Genomic DNA, 18,250 nt, shown 5'->3' with positions numbered 1-18,250 from the left:
GTTTGGTCTTCTCCTTGTGTCCTGGATTTCCTGGATATTTTGTGTTAAGAACTTTTTGCATTTTGTGTTTTCTTTGACAGTTGTGTCAATATTTTCTATGGTATCTTCTGCACCTGAGATTCTCTCTTCTATCTCTTGTATTCTGTTGGTGATGCTAGTGTCTATGACTCCTGATTTCTTTCTTAGGTTTTCTATCTCCAGGGTAGTCTCCCTTTGTGATTTCTTGATTGTTTCTACTTCCATTTTTATGTCCTGGATGGTTTTTTTCAATTCCTTCACCTGTTTGGTTGTGTTCTCTTGTAATTCTTTAAGAGATTTTTGTGCTTCCTCTTTTAGGGCTTCTACCTGTTTACTTGTGTTCTCCTCAAATTCTTTGAGAGTGTTATTTATGTCCTTCTTAAAGTCCTCTATCATCATCATGATTTAAAATCAGAAGTGATTTTAAATTTGAATCTTGCTTTCCTAGTGATATGGGTAATTCAGGACTTTCTTGTGTGGGAGAACGAGGTTCTAATGATGCCAAGTACCCTGGGTTACTGATGCTTATGTTCTTGTGCTTGCCTTTTGCCATCTGTATCTCCTTAGTGCTATCTGCCTTGTCCCTGACTGGAGCCTGTCTTTCCTATTATCTTGGTTGTAGCAGAACTTTGTGGGGTGGGTGTAACTACTGGAGTAAACGCTGGGGCCCAAAATTTTCTCAGTGCTCAAGCGCAGACAGCATACTGCCCAGGTTAGAGCTCTGGTACCCCAGTTTCCTCTGAGTTCTTAGAGATTGGGAGCAGAGCTGCAGCCCAAGATCTGCTCAGTGCTCTGGCCCAGACCAAAGGGAACCAGTGCTCCAGGCCGGGAGTGGCTTCCTGGGTCCTTCTGGGTCCCAGTTACTCCCTGTTTGGGGTGAATGTTGCTGTCTGCTTACCTAAGATACTGCCTGGGTTAGAGTTCCTGGGAGCCCTGCTTCCTCTGTGTTCTGTGATTGGGGGCAGAGCTGCCATCCAGGATCTGCTCAGTTCCTGGGCCCAGACCGGAAGGAGCTCTTTGATGTTTATAATAATCTGTCTAATAGTGCACTTCTTAGAACCTATCTCCCTCATTAAATGAGGCACCCTATGGTTAACCTGCATTTAAATTATATTAACTTCATAGCATAAAAAGTGGAATAACATACCTGAACTGCTTCAGAATATTTAAAAGTTTTCTATATCAGTTATTAAGTTTAAATTAAAGTTAAGTTTATGATTTTTGTTCTTCAGTTGTTTCAGTTACATTTCAAGTGTTCAGTATCTCCCTGTGGCTATTAGCTGTAGCAATATAAAGTTTGGTGGTGTCCCATTATATAAGTTTTTCTATTATTTATTCAATTTTCTGTTTGTGGATTATTTATTTTTTTATAATTTAATTTCCTATTGGTGGATTACTACCTCTAAAGTTACATTGTTGAAGTTGCTGTTCTTATAGAAATACATTCTATAGGAATAATTTCTAAATGAGCTAATACATTATTTTATTTTTGGTAGAAATTTCCCTTCAAAAATATTAAGTAGCATCAACAATATATAAAGTCTATTTCAATATATAGTTCCCAACAGTGAACATTACTGGTCAGTTATACCAACAACACAGAAACAATGGGAAAGTAAAACTTCTTAAATGTTTATATCACCTTTTTTAAAACTAATTTTTAATTTTTTTAAATGTATGTGTATAGTGTTTGTATGAGTGTATGCCCTGTGTATGCTGGTGCCCCAGAGGCCAGAAGAGGGCATGGTATCCCCTAGAGTTGGATTTATAGGAGCTGCCTAATGTGGATATTGGTAACCAAACTTGGATCCCATGGAAGAGCAAGAAGCACTCCCAACTGCAAAACCACCCTTCCAGCTCCCACCCCCAATTCATTTCTAAAGTAATGGGTTTCTTTATAGCATTTTCGTGCATGCATGCCATACTTCTTTGTCTGTATTCTTGTATCCTCCCCACTACCCGCTCCCACCTTCAGTGCTTCTCTACTTAGATCGCATTTTTATTTACGTAGTTGGAGGAAAGGGTTGTTCTCACTATAAATATTTCTGTGGAATGGACAACAAAAAGCCAAAAGTCACTGGAACCTGGAATGTAATTGAGTGGTGTCCAGCGTATACCAGGCAGTTCTTGGATGAGGCTGAGTTCATATTGGAAGCAAAGAAGCAAAAGAATATCTGTAGGTTATGATCTACTTTGGTACCAGGCCAATCAAGACCTCATAAAATGTATCGTCTCTCAGGAAGCTTTTAGAGGACACTCAAAAAGAGAATAGACAAAGAAGGAAAGGATATGAGAATTTCCCAAGGTGAGGATAAAGAGTTAATAATGGCTCTCAGTGCTGCACTTTCAGAAGATGCTTCTGTTAGAATCTATGCAATGATGTCAGAGTCAGGCCCAGGAATAGAAGAAAATTTAATGAAAGCTCACAAAGATATTGTTCACAATAAAGAATGGTAAAGCACTCCAAACCTAGCAACAGCTGAAAGCCTGTTAAACATAGGTCTAAATGAACTGTAGCAGTTAGAGTGGGGCCACATGATGAGACTTGTGGTCTGAATGGACCCAGCCCTTGTATGACCACAGGAGGAAGGTGCAGAAGTAACAAACCCAACCATTCCTTGCTTCTTTTAGTGGATAATTCCTAAGTGGCAATGCTGAGGAAGATTGGAGGACAAGAAAACATAAGATAATGGAGTCTATGAAGTCAGCCTTCTAGAACCTGGAAAGCTACCAGAATAAAACTTTAAAAAATACTATTTCTGGGACAGGAAAGATGGCTCAATGGTTAAAAGAACTGGCTGTTCTTCCGGAAGACCTGGGTTTGCTTGCCAGTACCTACTTAGTGGCTCACTGGAGTTACCATCTGTACCTGTAGTCACTGAGGGTCTTAGAACCTCTTTTGGCCTCTGTAAGCACCAGGCGTGCACATGCATGCATGCATACATACATATATACATGCACGCATGCATGCATGGAAAATACCCATACACACAAAAAAGAAAATGAACTAAAAAATACTTTAAAAGAACTTGTTTAGTGAAGGCATGGATATATGATTGATTTCACTGAAAAGGGAAATAGAACTTGTGGGAAGGATGACTGTAATATTAGAGAGCCAGCTCTCATTTTTTAGAATAGGTGGCCTTCAGGTAATGTCATAAAAAATGGCATGTATGTGTACATAATGTTTGTATAAGCCTATTTCTGTGCGTGTTGCTAGAAATATGAAGATTGAATCACAGTGAAACAGTTGAAAGAGTAAAAGTAGGCAGATTTCAGGTAAGAGGTGAAATGCTGAATTGTCCTTTTTGTCTTAAATTTTCTGGCATGTGGTGACGTACATACATAATGTAGTTGTGTGTCATATGATTGTACATACATCGCAGCTGCAGATTCAAGCTCTAGGTGTAAAGTAATTGTGTGACTTACTGCTGTGACCATGCTAGTATCACTTAACTACTTTGTTACAATTGTCATTAAAGAATCTGGAAGGTATTTCTCTTTGGGCTGTAAAATGTTTTGGTAGGTATGGTTTTCCTCTTCTTTCCTGTCTAAGTTACTTTTTCATTTGCTGTGGTGAAATTTAAAGGAAGGAGAAGCTTATTTTTGGCTCATAATTGAGATTACATCTCATTATTGTGGGAAAGTTGACAGCAGTAGGACCTTGAGGCAGCTGGTAATACATAGCTATATCTGCAGTCAAGGAGCAGAAAGCAAAGCCTGCTTGTGCTCACCCAGCCTCCTCCCTTTATGTAATCCAGGACCCAAGCCCAGGGAATGACACCTCCTGCAGTGGGTGATGGCCTACCTCAGTTAACCGAATCAAGATAATCCCCCACAGGCATACCCTGGGGATTCTAAATCCTACCAAGTTGACAGTTGAAATCAACCATCATACTTCCTGTAGCTACCATTTAACGATTCCTTCAAATTTAATGCAGCTATTACTATGAACATACCTGGCACTGCCCAGGATCCAGAAGAGCTAACATAGAAGACTGGAATTGCCACAGATTATTTGCATTCCAGTTGGGAAAGTACTTTCATATAAATAGGTGAGCAAGTAGGACAGATGTTTTTTTAAAACATTTATTTATATTATTACAATTTTATATGTGTATGTGGGTACATGCATGTCATGACATACATATGGAGGTCAGAGGACAACTTGTGGGAATTAGTTCTCTCTTTCTACCATGTGGGTCTAGGGATAAAACTCCTGTTTGGTCATCAGGCTCGACAGTAAGTGCCTTACCCACAAAGCCGTCTGGTTGGCCTGCAGGTAGAACATGTATTATACAAAGTACATAAGGACAAGGTAAGTAGTACATAAAGTATGCTTTCAAACTTGGTTATAGGGACTGGAGAGATAGCACCGAGATAAAGGGAACTAGCTGCTCTTCCAGAGGACCCAGATTCAAGCCTCAACAACCATAATGGCTTATAAGCATCCCAGCTCTGGGATATCTGACACCCTCTTTTTTTTTTTTTTTTTTTTTTTTTTTTTTGGTTTTTCGAGACAGGGTTTCTCTGTGTAGTCCTGTCTGTCCTGGAACTCACTCTGTAGACCAGGCTGGTCTCGAACTCAGAAATCCGCCTGCCTCTGCCTCTGCCTCTGCCTCTGCCTCTGCCTCTGCCTCTGCCTCTGCCTCTCTGCCTCTCTGCCTCTCTGCCTCTCTGCCTCTCTGCCTCTCTGCCTCTCTGCCTCTCTGCCTCTCTGCCTCTCTGCCTCTCTGCCTCTCTGCCTCTCTGCCTCTGCGCCTCTCTGCCTCTGCGCCTCTCTGCCTCTGCGCCTCTCTGCCTCTGCGCCTCTCTGCCTCTGCGCCTCTCTGCCTCTGCGCCTCTCTGCCTCTGCGCATCTCTGCCTCTGCGCCTCTCTGCCTCTGCGCCTCTCTGCCTCTGCGCCTCTCTGCCTCTGCGCCTCTCTGCCTCTGCGCCTCTCTGCCTCTGCGCCTCTCTGCCTCTGCGCCTCTCTGCCTCTGCGCCTCTCTGCCTCTGCGCCTCTCTCTCTGCCTCTCTCTCTGCCTCTCTGCCTCTCTGCCTCTCTCTCTGCCTCTCTGCCTCTCTGCCTCTCTCTCTGCCTCTCTGCCTCTCTCTCTGCCTCTCTGCCTCTCTGCCTCTCTGCCTCTCTGCCTCTCTGCCTCTCTGCCTCTGCCTCGTGCTGGGATTAAAGGCGTGCGTCACCACCGCCCGGCAGTAAATCTTTTTTTAAAGACTTGATTATAATGGGGATGATAGAAGTACATTTGTATACTTGTATGAAAATGTCATAATGAAACTATTATACAGTTCATATGTACTGATATAAAAAGGAAATATGTGATCATTAAATCAACCAATAGGTCCCTTGGGGCTTGAGCTGTTCTGGCAGTATTGATAAGATTTGACAAGGACATGGACCCATAATTTTGCATAATTTCAGACAGCTGCCTTGACATTGTCAACTTTTTAACAACAAACTGTTCATAGGCAGATGTTGTAGCACATACCCTTTTTTTTGTTTTTTTTTTCATTTTATTTTATTTACATTTAAGATGCCATCCCCTTTCCCCATTTCCCCTCCCTAGAAAACCCCTGTCCCATGCCCCCCTTTCCTTTTTGCTTTTATACAATTTTTTAAAAATGTTAATCAAAGGATTTATAAGTTTGGTAATGCTCAATCAGAAGGGTAATCCAATACCCAACCTAGATATAAAGACTATCTTTGACTGGTGGAGACATGTGAACATCTGCCTCCATGCCCCCTCTCTCTTTCTCTCTCTCATCACCTAGCTTCTCCTCTCCTTCATCTTCTCTCCTTACTCCATCTCTTCCTCTCAGTACTCCTTCCCACTTAGCTTCTCCTACATATCACTCTTCCTGTTAAAGTACAACTTTTCTCTCAAAATACAATTAGAGCATACTTATTCCTAGTTGTACCAGTGAGGTACAAGATAGTCCTAATACCCAGTCCATCATTCTGTTGACTAACCAGAACCTCTGTCATCTCTTCTAACTAAAACACTTACTTTTGATCCTGGCTTTTTGGCTTTAGAATGAATGTCAGCTGAAAACCATCTACTCAGATCTTTTCTCTCAAAGTAAATAGCCAGGATTGGCTATGAGACTATGGGTCTTCAACCCCGTCAGAAATCCAGAATGACTGAGTTAACTGAAGTTATAGGAAGCACTAAACATAGCTTCTAAAACTTAGCCAATTTATAGAGACCTCTGAACACCTGAGAAGCCCCTATACTACCGAACGTTGGAGCAAGCACATACCTTTAATCTAGCACTCAAGAGGTAGAGTCAGGTGGATCTCTGAGTTCTAGGCCAGCCTGGTCTACGTAGCAAGTTCCAGTATAGTCAGGGTTACAGAGACCCTGTCTAGGGGAAAAACGTTATGTTGTTTTGGTTTTTTTTCTTTTTTAAAAATTTGATTTGATTGCTTTGAACTTTTATCATTGTCATAAATAGTATCCTACCAGTGTTCTCTGTTTATGTAAAGTATACATACTCTTTTCTTTGCCAGGAACTGGGGCCTATATGTGCTAGTCATGCATGCTACTAGTGGATATACCCTTAGCTACACTGTATTTCTTTTTATTTATAAATTGTTTTGTTTGCTGTAGTATTAGTTTTATTTTAGCCCAGTGTGAATACAAGTAAAAACAGTGGACTACCTTTTAAAAAGGTATGGGGAATAGAGTTCCTTTTATGAGTACTTAACAGTCTGTTAGATGTTAGTGTAATTCAAATCAGTTTAATAATATCTGTGTTTTGTTAATATTTTTAGACCATACGGTCCTTTTATGTTGACCTGATATGTATGTTGTCATCCTACCAGAATATATCATTCTAGTCTTCGAAACAGTGTCCTCAGGAGAGAGATTAAGAAACAGCCATTTCTCCTCATTACCTTTACTCCTGTGGTACTTAGCATCACTGCTCATTACTTTAAAGGAAAAAATACATTCAATGGAAGAATGGTCATAACCTAACCCCATCAGCATGACTTTGATAAATAGTAATCTAAGCTTAAAATGAATTGTAGGCTTAAGGACCTCTCACCATTTGCTAGCAATACATGTTGATTTAACTATATTGGTAAAATTCTGAATGAGGTTGTGCATAGTGAGCCTGTTTCATACATGTTGCTCGCCCTTGTTCACAATGGAAACTGGAAAGCAGACTGGAACCTGTAATGTACTCAAGGGAGACCATTGTATTGCACACAATATGAGAGCATAAGATAGAAATTAGACACTAACTCCATGACAGAGCTTGAAATCTGCTTGGTTTAATATGGCAGTAAGAATTCTAATTTCAAGGTAGAAAATGCATGATGCCTTAAAGGCATGCATCATGCCATACAGGTAGGCTGTGGAAGAGAGCAGATAAGTTTAAGGAGGTTTCATAAGACACTCAGTGGAAGAGAAAAACTTAACAGGTTGAAAAATTAAACAGTAATTTTTTTAAGCAGTATGAGAAATAATATATTGGTGATATGGAGGTGGGAATTTCATAAGGATTACATGGGAAATAATTTTATTTGGGAGCTTGGAGGGGAAAAATAAGATGGGGAATGTGTTTTAGGATTAAGTCAAAAGAACTCACAAAAGGGTCAGGCTAAGGAGTTTCAAACATGTCCTACAGGACAATGTAAAGGACCCTGGAATCAGACTAAAGGAAGACCCTGCATTCAACAAAGAGACTGTTGTGAGGTTTAATTTAGATTATGCATGCCACGTATTGAGCCCAGTGAATGAATGTTGCATACTTAACCCTCAGTAAACAGTAGCTTTAAAAAGGAAAGACAACAAAAACTTTAAAAGGAGCACTGTCATGGTAATAGGGATTCTTTGAGAAAGTTAAATCTGGCAGCAGTGTGAGAAATGATCCACAAAGAGCAAGACTGAGGCTGAGTTACTGAGCTCAGAGAAACCATGTCAGAGCGAGCTGGTGGAGAGCATGGGAAGAGAGGGGCTGTGATGTGTATGAGACACCATTAAAATTGATAGCTGTGTATATTTAGGGATGCTACAGGAATGACTTTCAAGCTGCTCAGATATTACCATGGGGGGAGGATGGGTAGCTAGTTTGTTGATCAGCTGGTCTGTTAACACATTTAACATACTTTTAGAGCTATAAGTTATTATTTTATTATTAAAAAGTTTATCTGGTTAAGACATGTGGCTCACCTTGACTTCATGTTAAAGTTGGAACATGAAGAATAGAGAGTAATTTTTTAGTGTAAGATCACTTGGAAACTGGAATGTTGGCAGTGTAGTTTCATTTTTCATGGCTAGTAGGGGAGGAATCACATTTCTAACATTTCTCCACAGGACTGTCTCTGCATCATTATTAGCTCAGTTTTTAGGAGCCTTGAGCAATAAATGTGACTGAAGTCAGATGGTAAAATAAGATTGTGATCCACTAACAAATGTATGAAGAAACATGTTGATATTCTCTGACCATATTTTAAAAGCAGGAGAGTAGTATAATTATTTTCAAGGAAGCATTCTGTCTGAATGGTAGTTTCTGTTCTTTAGAAACAGCACTGGGGAGCCACAGGAATGGTCACTTGTTTGGATTTTCTGCCTTGTTACTTTTAGTTATGTGATTTAATTATTCAGTGCCTATTTAGGAAAAGGAGTGTCTGCCTTGCCTACATTTTGGGGGAATCTGTGGAGATAAGACTAAGAAATCGTATTTCCAGTGCACTGTAGAAAACATTTTGGGCCAGCTAGGCAGCTCTGCAGAAAAAGTCACTTGCTACACAAACCTGGCAGTCTGAATGCTGTCCCTGGAACGTAAGGTGAAAGGAAAGAACCAACTCCACAGAGTTGTTTTTGACCTCTCCAGTAGGTGTGATGTGCACCCCCTTCTCCCCACCACACACAAGTGATAATAAAAATTTTAAGCAATCTAAATGTAAGATGTGAATGTTTAAATTACTTAGAAACAAGTCTGTTTTAGTGCCTGATCCACCAATTAACATTGTGCTAAAACTCCTAGTTTTTTGTTTATTTATTTTTGTTTTAGTTTAAGTAAACACACTGAAGGTATAGATAGGAGGAGCTCTCTAGCCCTGGCCTTCAGTCTATTTAGTTTGGGCAGCAATAAGAGATATAAAGTGCCTCTGAATAAAAATGAGGGTGCGCTGTCCAAAAACAGGGCACAGAACAGATGAGATTAGTACTGGGAAGGCTACGGGTGGGAGGCCATTTCATAACTTTTTTTTAATAATCAAGTTACCATGGATACTTGGTTGTCCATCAGTCATGGTGACAGTCAATGAAAGAGGAGATTCCTCTGGTGCCCTTAAAGATTTACAGTAAACTCCATGACTTGCAGCACGGAGTCACAGAAAATTTCTGGCCCCCAAGTATCAGCCTATTCATGAAAATTCTTGACTGGTCTTTGCAAACCAAAATACCAAGCCTGCTGCTAACAGATATTTTGTGGGAACAGCAGTGCAGACCCATAACAATGAGTTCTTATAGCATAGCTACAGTGGCTGCTTCAAATAATAAGTACCATTTGCCATCAAGTTGTTAATGTAGGCACTAGGAATTAACACTCTTTAAGGTTTTTTTGTTTGTTTGTTTGTTTGTTTGTTTGTTTGTTTGTTTGTTTTATTGTTTTGGGGGTTGGGTTTGATTTAGAGGGCATATTTTGAGATAAGATCTCACTATGTACCTCTGACTGTACTGGAACTCAATCTAGACCAGTCTGGTCACAAACTCACGGAAATCCAGCTCCTTCTTCCTCCCAAATGCTAGGATTAAAGGCATGTGTCACTACACCCAGCTTCTTAAATTTGTTTTTTAAAGTTTATTTTTCAGGCTGGTACTAGAAGAAGAGAGCTTGGGGAACATGCATGATACTTTAAAAGTAGAATTTGTTATCTTATTTTCAGTACTTAATTCATTCTTCTTCCTTAGGGATGGGAAAAGGGGGAATGGGCTGACTCTCGAGGTCCATATTTTAAAGTTCTATATAATTCTCCTAGGTCTAATTATTACACTAAGTATTTTAGAATTATACTTAACTCCCTATCTCAAAACTTTTGTAATAGCCATTTTTTAAAATTACCCTTTTTATTCCTTCTGCTGCTTTACTCGCTCAGTGTGAAGTATTAAAATATTGTCATTGGCTACTCAGATTTTCCTCTACTCAACTATAGTTGCATTATAGTTTTATCCTGAAAAGTCATTTTGTTTTATTCTTGACTATCAGTAATCTCTTGGTGCTTAAGGAAGAAATTTGAACAGTTAAACTTAGTATTCAGAAGTAGCTGGTTTTATCTTGTTTCTTACATTGGCTGTGTTGTCTAGACTGTTCTTATCTTCTAGGGCTTATAAAGTCTTAATTGGTAACCATATACCAATCAAGAAAGGTCATATTATAGATCATTTAAAACTACATGCATTTTTTAAAATAGTATAATGTATTTTATGTGTCAGTTAAAAACTCAGTTGAAAATATTTACAGTATCAATTGAACTCAATCTAAGGAATCAGTGTTCATGTTTTTACATGTCAGTATTGGGTATTTAAAGGACAGTCAATATAATTATGCTCAAAATTATTCAGCCCACTGTAAATGCTTGGTTTTAGGTGTTGAGTTCTTTGGCTTCTAGGAAGAACATTTTGTTTACTTCACTGATGAGAATGTCTCTCAATGCTGGGATGGCATCCTCTTGGTAGTTTTTCCTCTGTTGGTTTTTAGCAGTTACCTGTGATGATATGAATGGAGTCAAGTGGAGAGGTACTCATCATGTTGATTCCAAATAAGAGCACATAACCAATTACGACCGTGATAAGGAGGTAGACAGGCAACGCATGCACATGCACCCAGTATTGAAGCCAAACTGTGAGCTTAGGAAAAGAACAAAGCCATAAATCGCTCTTTCTGGCAATGGCAACAGTGAATTTTCCACCATCTTCCCTGTGGCTTTAGATAATCTGAGGAAGAGCAGGGGCTGGCAGGCGGCTAACAACTGCCTGCAACTCCACTTCCAGGGCATCTGGTGCCCTCTTGGCTTCCATGGGCACTGAGTACAGGTGATATGTAGATGTACATGATGACAAAACACCCACACTTTTTTTTTTTTAATTTTAAGAGGAATTGGCATCCAAAATTGCTTTGGAAGAGCTGATGTGATATTTGGGAATAATATTTAAAATTATTAGCATATACTAATTGTATAAAATAACTTTTATTAGAGTATCTTAAATTACATTATTTATTGTGGGGACAGACCATTTAAACAACTTTAATTCTGCCAGTCCATGAACATGGGTTGTCTTTTCATCTTCTGGTGTGTTTAGTTTCTTCAGTGTTTATTTACACATTTCATTGTATAGATAGATCATTTAAGTCCTTGGATTTCTTCCTGGGTATTTTACTGCTGATATTAGTGTGAACGAGTTTCTTTCCCGATTTCTCCTAGAAAAGCTTTTATGTGTATGTAAGAAAGCTGTTTTGTTGTTATTGTTGATTTTTGTATGTTGATGTTTATTTCCCTCTTTTGTGTGGTTCTTAAAGTCTTTTGGCAGAATCTTTAGTGTCTTCTAAACATAAGGTCCTATTTTCTTTAAATGGGGATAAGTTAACTCTTCCTATTCATGGTTCTGTAGTTTTTATTCTCACTTTATTGCTCTGGCTAAAACTTCAAATAGTCATTGGCCAGCTTCCTAATGCAACCCTGTCTGAAATGATGAATTTGAAGGTTCATGAAATTTTTGGCAGCAGTAGCTAGTCTCAGAATGAGCAATGGCCAACAATTAATTCAAGCAAATAAATTCAAGGTGTTTCCAGCAGGGCCAGCTTATCCTTGTATGTCTTTATTGCAGCCTAGATGTGAGCATACAACACTATATGCCAGCATGCCTCCCAACATTAATGAATACTATCTGTTGCACCTCAGCTCACTCTTGAGCTACTGTTTGTTGTATATTATACTGCTTTTTATTGTATATATAAAGGTTTGCTCTTGTAGGAACATTTATTAAAGACAAAGGAGATGAGTTATTTTTAATGTAAGGAATTCAATCTTTTAAAAAGATGTTATTTTTGTGTCTGTATAATTATCAGTGTCTGGGTTTGTACATGTGAGTATGGATGCCTGTTGGGCCAGAGGTATCAGATCCTTGGAGTTCAAGTTACAAGGAGTTAATAAGCTACCAAACTTGAGTGCTGCAAATCCAACTCATATCCTCAGCAGAAACAGTAAACTTTCTTAACCAGGCTGGCCTGTAACTTGCAGACTCCTTATCCCCAAGAATGAAGCCTTGGCTGAATATTTGGTACCCTAGGATGTAGAGCAGTATGCTTAGCGGTTTTCAGAAATGATCAGCATTTTGACTTTATAGTCACTGACTGAAAACTCACTTTTACATAAACTCAGAGTACAAAGTAGTAGAAGTATATTTAGAGCCATTTTACAAACTGGAAATTGTATCATAATCTCAAACCAAAATGAATTGGATAATTTCCATTACTGCTGCTGCTGCTGCTACTGCTGCTACTACTACTGTATTTGTATATGATGTGTCCTGGTGCCTATGAATGCCAGAACACAGAAGAGGGCATCCGATACAGTTGATCTGGGGTTACCAGTAGTTATAAGCTGCCTGGGACGGGTGCTGGGAACTGAATTCAGTCCTCTGCAAAAACAGTATGTACTCTTAACCACTGAGCTACCTCTCTAGTATTATTAGATGATTTCTTATGAAGCTTGAGTTAGCATTCAAATAACATGTTGTGTTTTGTCTGTTTGTATTCTAGCCTTCATTTTATGTGTATGGATGTTTTGCCTGCATGTGTTTCTGTATACTGCATGCATGCAGTCAGAAGAGAGCATCTGTTCCCTGGGACTAGAGTTGTGAGCTGTATGAGGGTACTGAGAATAGAACCTGGACCCTCTGCAAGAACAGCCAGTATTTGTAACCACATAGCCATCTCTCTAGCCTCCAAACAACAGGGTTTTTTCAATTTTTATTATATAATTACATTCCTGTCATTGCCTCCCCTTTGGTCCCCCCTCCCACAGTTCCTCATCCCATTCCTCCTCCCCCTTGCCTTAGAGAGGGTGCTCTCCTCCCCCACTAGGCCTCCCCCTTCCCTGGGACCTCAAGTCTCTAGAAAATTAAGCACATCTTCTCCCACTGAGGCCATACCAGGCAGACCTCTTCTATATATGTGCCAGGGACCTCAGATCAGCCCCTGAATACTCCTGTTTAGTGGCTCAGACTCTGGGAGCTCCCTGAGGTCTAGGTAAGTTGAGATGGTTGGTCTTCATATGGGGTCGCTCTCTCCTTCTGCTTCTTCAATCCTTCCCCTAATTCAACCACAGGAGTCCCTGACTTCAGTCCAATGGTTGAGTGTAAGTATCTGCTGCTTCTAAGTGAGCTGCTGGTAGGGCCTCTCAGGGGACAGCCATGCCAGGCTCCCATCTGTAAGCACATCATAGATAGCATCAGTAATAGTGTCAGGCCTTGATACCCTCCCATGAGATGAATCCCAAGTTGGGCCTTTCCCTCAGTCTCTTCTCCATTTTTGTCCCTGCAGTTCTTTTAAACAGGAACAGTTCTGGATCAGAAATTTTGTCTGTGGGTTGGTAACCCTGTCCCTCCACTTGAGGCCCTGTCTATCTACTGGAGGTGGACTCTTTGAGTTCTCTCTCTCCAGTGTTGGGCATTTTGGCTAAGGTCACCTCCACTGAGTCCTTAAAGTCTCTCACCTCCCAGGTCTCTGGTACTTTGTAGAGGGTCCTCCCATCCCTCCATGCTGCTTATCTGCATTCATTCCCTTGGCCCTCAGCCTCTCTCCTGCCCCCTCCAATACCCGATTCTGTTCCCTTTTTCCTCTCCCCTGCCCCTCTTACCCAAGTTTGTTTCTCCCTCTTCCACCCATGATTATTTCCTTCCTCCTTCTTAGTGGAATTGAAACATCCCCACTTGGCCCATTCTACTAGTTACACTTCTTACAGTCTGGGGGTTGTGTCCTAGGTATTCTGTACTTTTTGGCTAATATCCACTAATCAGTGAGTACATACAATGTATGTCCTTTTGAGTCTGAGTTACCTCACTTAGGATGATTTTTTTTCTAGTTCCATCCATTTTCCTGCAAATGATGTCCTTGTTTTTAATATCTGAATAGTATTCCATTGTGTAAATTAACCACATTTTCTGTGTCCATTCTTCAGTTGAAGGACATCTGGGTTGTTTCCAGCTTCTGGTTATTATAAATAAGGCTGCTATGAACATGATGGAGCATGTGTCCTTGTAGTATGATGGGGCATCTTTTGGGTATATGCCCAAAAGTAGTATATCTGGGTCTTCAGGTAGAACTATTTCCAGTTTTCTGAGGAACTGCCAAATCGATTTCCAGAGTGATTGTACCAGCTTTCAAATTCAAATAATAACATAATACAGTCCAGAGATGTTCTAGTTTAATATTTAAACTGAGGAATGGTGTCAGGAAAGTATTGTAAGTACTTTTCCCCCACATAATAAAGTCACTGTGTTTGTATAAAAGTAGAAAACAATATCTTCTGGCATCCCCAACTATGCCTGCTTGGAGCCCTAGTCACTACTATGCATGTTTTGTGTATGTGCTAGTGTCCAATGCACGTGTATATGGAGGCTGAAGGACATCAGGTGTCCTGTTCTGTCATTCTCTGCCTTTATTCTTTTGAGATGAGTTTTTCAGTGAACTTGGAGCTTGATTGTTGTTTGTTTCTAGCTGGTTGGCCAGGGGGTCCTAAAGCCCTCCATGTTGTTTCCCATCACTGGGATCACCAGCACATGCAGCCATAGGTAGCTTTTATTCGGGTGCCTGAGATCTGAATTCAGGTCCTTATGCTTGTGCAGCAAGTGCTCTTTCTTACCCACTGAGCCATCTCCCCAGACCTAGATTGATGTTTTAGCTTCCCCAATCTTTTGAGTTAAAGTATTCACTGACATTTGAGTAAGCATAGGTCGTATATAGAGTAGCTTGTTACTATTTCTTAGCAATGAGTATAGTTTAGCAACAGAGCATTTATACAGTGTATGCAAAGTATTGTGCTTGAGCCCATCACCAGAAAGCTAGTAGGATTAGCAATGAGTAACAATGAACAAGGTGCAGAAATAAAGTAAAGCCCTGTAGATGTATAGCATCTACAACTCTAACAACAGGAATGTGTGCTCATAATACAAACTAAAAGGTTTAAAGATGTAAAGAAAAGCAATAATTAACAGAAGAAAATGGGAAATGAAAAGCAAAAGTTGAATATTTTAAAATGTGAAAAGGGAGAAGGCAGGAGAAAGAAGGTTATAATTTTAGAAAGGGGATAGGGAGAATGAAAGATGGAATGAATAAAAGAATTAAGAAAGGAAGAGAAAAATTGACAACTAAACCCAGAACAATAAACATATATATATGTGTGTGTGTGCATATATATATATATATACATATATATATACACATATGTGTGTGCATATACATATATATACACATGTATGTATGTATGTATGTATGTATGTATGTATATATAAAATCAATATGTGGAGGAAGAAGGAATGTTACTATTAGAAAAGAAACAACAAAACCCAGGATAATGAGCACGTATATCTAACAATGTCTATAGGTACATACACATGTTGTGAAAATAAGAACCTATCTACCTGTTAGCAAATACTACAAGGGGGGAGAGGCAGGTTTTAATAACAGCAACAAAAAGTCTTGTCTCTGCTTAGAATGTGCAGGCAGAAATGGCCATTCTCTACTTCTGCTAGTCTACACTTCTTTCTGTGATTCTTTTGACTGTGAGCTCCCTGGAAAAGGCAAAGGCTGGGACACAGTCCCTTTTTCTCTGTGTGTGTTTGGCTCACCATTGGGTCACCATCAGAGTGGGTCAGAATGACTCAAGTTTTTCTGCTGGTTACTACCAAGTAGCACCAAACTCAAGTTCCCTTGGTTGTAAATTTACTTTGAACAGATTAGCTTGGTTTATTCACAGGGCAGAGTTAACACCAGGTCTCCAGTGAACACGGATTTCAGGCCCCTTTGAAGTCCATACAAAGCATTCTTCCCGTCACCCACCTCACCACAGGGCTGTTTTCTTTCGTTCTAAGTCACTGAGAAGCTGGATTATGCTGTCTGCTGCTTATCTGCCATATGTTCTTTCAGTTCTCTGATAACACAGTTCCCTGAGAATGAATTTTTAAAACTCCTACCTTTTGCTTTAAATTATTAAATGTATAGTTTATAGTTGTATATACTTTAGTACAGAGTGATTATTATTATTGAGTACAGAATGGAATGATCAAGCTAAATAATATGCACATCACCTCACATACTTAGCATTTTCCTCTCCCTCTTGTGTTTGAATGATCCAGGGATCATCCGCTATCACTAAGTTAAAGGTTTTGTAGTGAAAACATTTGAAATGTATTGTCTTAGCAATTTAGAAATGTTAATGCTTTATCATGCACTGTATTCACTGTACCATTTAGTATATCTCAAAAAATACTTCTCTCGTGTTCTTCCTGAGGTTGTGTGTTGTCCTTGGAGGTCCTCATTCCACTCCTCCTCCTCTATCCTAACTGCCATTTTATTCTTTGCTTTTTTCTAAATGTCTGTTCTTAGTAAGTTACATCTAGGCGAGGACATGCGGTGTTTGTCTTTGTACACGGCTTGTGTCACTTAGTATAATGTTTTTGATACCATTTTGATACCATAAAATGGTGAAAGTTTCTTTTTAAAAGCTAAATGGTATTATGTACATATTCCGTTTCTCTGTCCATCTCTTTTTAATTGAAACTATTGTATGATACATATATGTGCATCTTTGCATGTGTGTGAACTGATGTAAAGACCAGAGGCTAATGTCAGTTATCTTCCTCTGTCACTCCCCACCCCCAGACCACTTTCTGAGGTAGGGTTTCTCACTGAACCTGGAGCTCATCTTTTTAGCCAGACTGGCTGACCACTGAGCCCTCTCTGTGCCTACTCCTCCCCACCCAAGCTGGAATACAGATAATCAGAGCACTGGCCTTTATGTGGGTGCTGAGAATTTGAATCAGTCCCTTATGCTTGCATGGCAAACACTTTACCCACTGTACCATCTATCTCTTTAGCCCCTTAACCTTGTTTTTCTTGGGTTCTTACTGTGGAGTTAGGCTGGAAACACATTTTGCATACTCACCTTTCTTGATGTATGGTGTACAAATACTGTTTCCCATCTGAAGGGACTGACTGTCAGTTGTTTCATATGCTATACTTACCTTTCTAGTTTGATAGTGTTAGTTTCTGTTGCCTGTACTTTTAGGTCAATCACTCAAAATATTACTGTGACTAAGTGTATAATACTCTTCACCCACCCCATGTTTATCTTTTTTTTTCTTCTTCTTTTTTTTTTTTTGGATATTCTATTTACATTTCAGATTTTATTCCTTTACCCCATTCCCCCCACCACCCAGGAACCTCCTATCCCATCCTACCTCCTCCTGCTTCTATGAGGATGTGCCCCCACCAACCCCCCATGATTAATACTGATAACGTTGGAGTTTTTGGTCTTAATGTTTAAATCTTTGACCCATTTTGGGGTTGTTTTTTTTGTAAATTATAAGTATAGTAGTAGTTTTCCTAGCAATTTGATTAATTTTATTTTATTTTATTTTATTTTATGTCAAGGGAATTATTTGACCAAGAATCATAGAAGGAGAATAAGGACCTTGTAAACTTACCTCTGTGAGTTCAGATGTGTTTTATATATAAGAGCATGTACTGCTCTTTCCAGTGCCCATATCAGATGGCTGACAACTGTCTGTAACTCCAGCTCAAGGATCTGATGCCTCTGGCCTCCATAGAAACTGACACACGTGCATATACCAAATATATATATACATACACACACACACACATAATTAAAGATAATAAAACAACAACAAAAGTGTCTTTACTTCTGTAATTTATGAACCAGCTTCCCAAGCAGGAGTAGTATGCCTGTGGTCCACACACTTAGGAACAGGAAGCAGGAAGATCAGTTGAAAGTGTGCTTCAGTCACATCGCTGACTCTAGGCCAGCCTAGGCTACATGTAACCCTGTCTCAAAGCAAAGAAGAAAAAAAAAAAGATTTTTGTGCCTGTATAACACATTTAGGAATACAAGGCCTAGACCCAGTCCTTCTTTAACTTTTTTAACTGATTTGGAACGGTTAACTTATGAGTTAAGGGACTATAGCAATTTCATGGCTTT

General features: G+C 39.6%; 1 protein-coding gene and 1 pseudogene across 2 annotated transcripts in view; one reads left to right on the top strand and one right to left on the bottom strand.

Annotated features, from left to right (window-relative positions):
* The window catches only part of Pals1 (protein associated with LIN7 1, MAGUK p55 family member), a 91,717-nt gene that overhangs the window by 22,153 nt on the left and 51,314 nt on the right, over nucleotides 1-18,250 (top strand). The window lies entirely within an intron of this gene.
* On the bottom strand, nucleotides 10,616-10,979 carry LOC143436643 (phosphatidylinositol N-acetylglucosaminyltransferase subunit P pseudogene; annotated as a pseudogene).

This window comes from Arvicanthis niloticus, chromosome 23 (assembly GCF_011762505.2).
Source record: "Arvicanthis niloticus isolate mArvNil1 chromosome 23, mArvNil1.pat.X, whole genome shotgun sequence".
In the NCBI taxonomy this organism is placed as follows: domain Eukaryota; kingdom Metazoa; phylum Chordata; class Mammalia; order Rodentia; family Muridae; genus Arvicanthis; species Arvicanthis niloticus.
The sequence above is the reverse complement of the archived record's forward strand: the minus strand, read 5'-3'. Positions and strand labels throughout refer to the sequence as shown.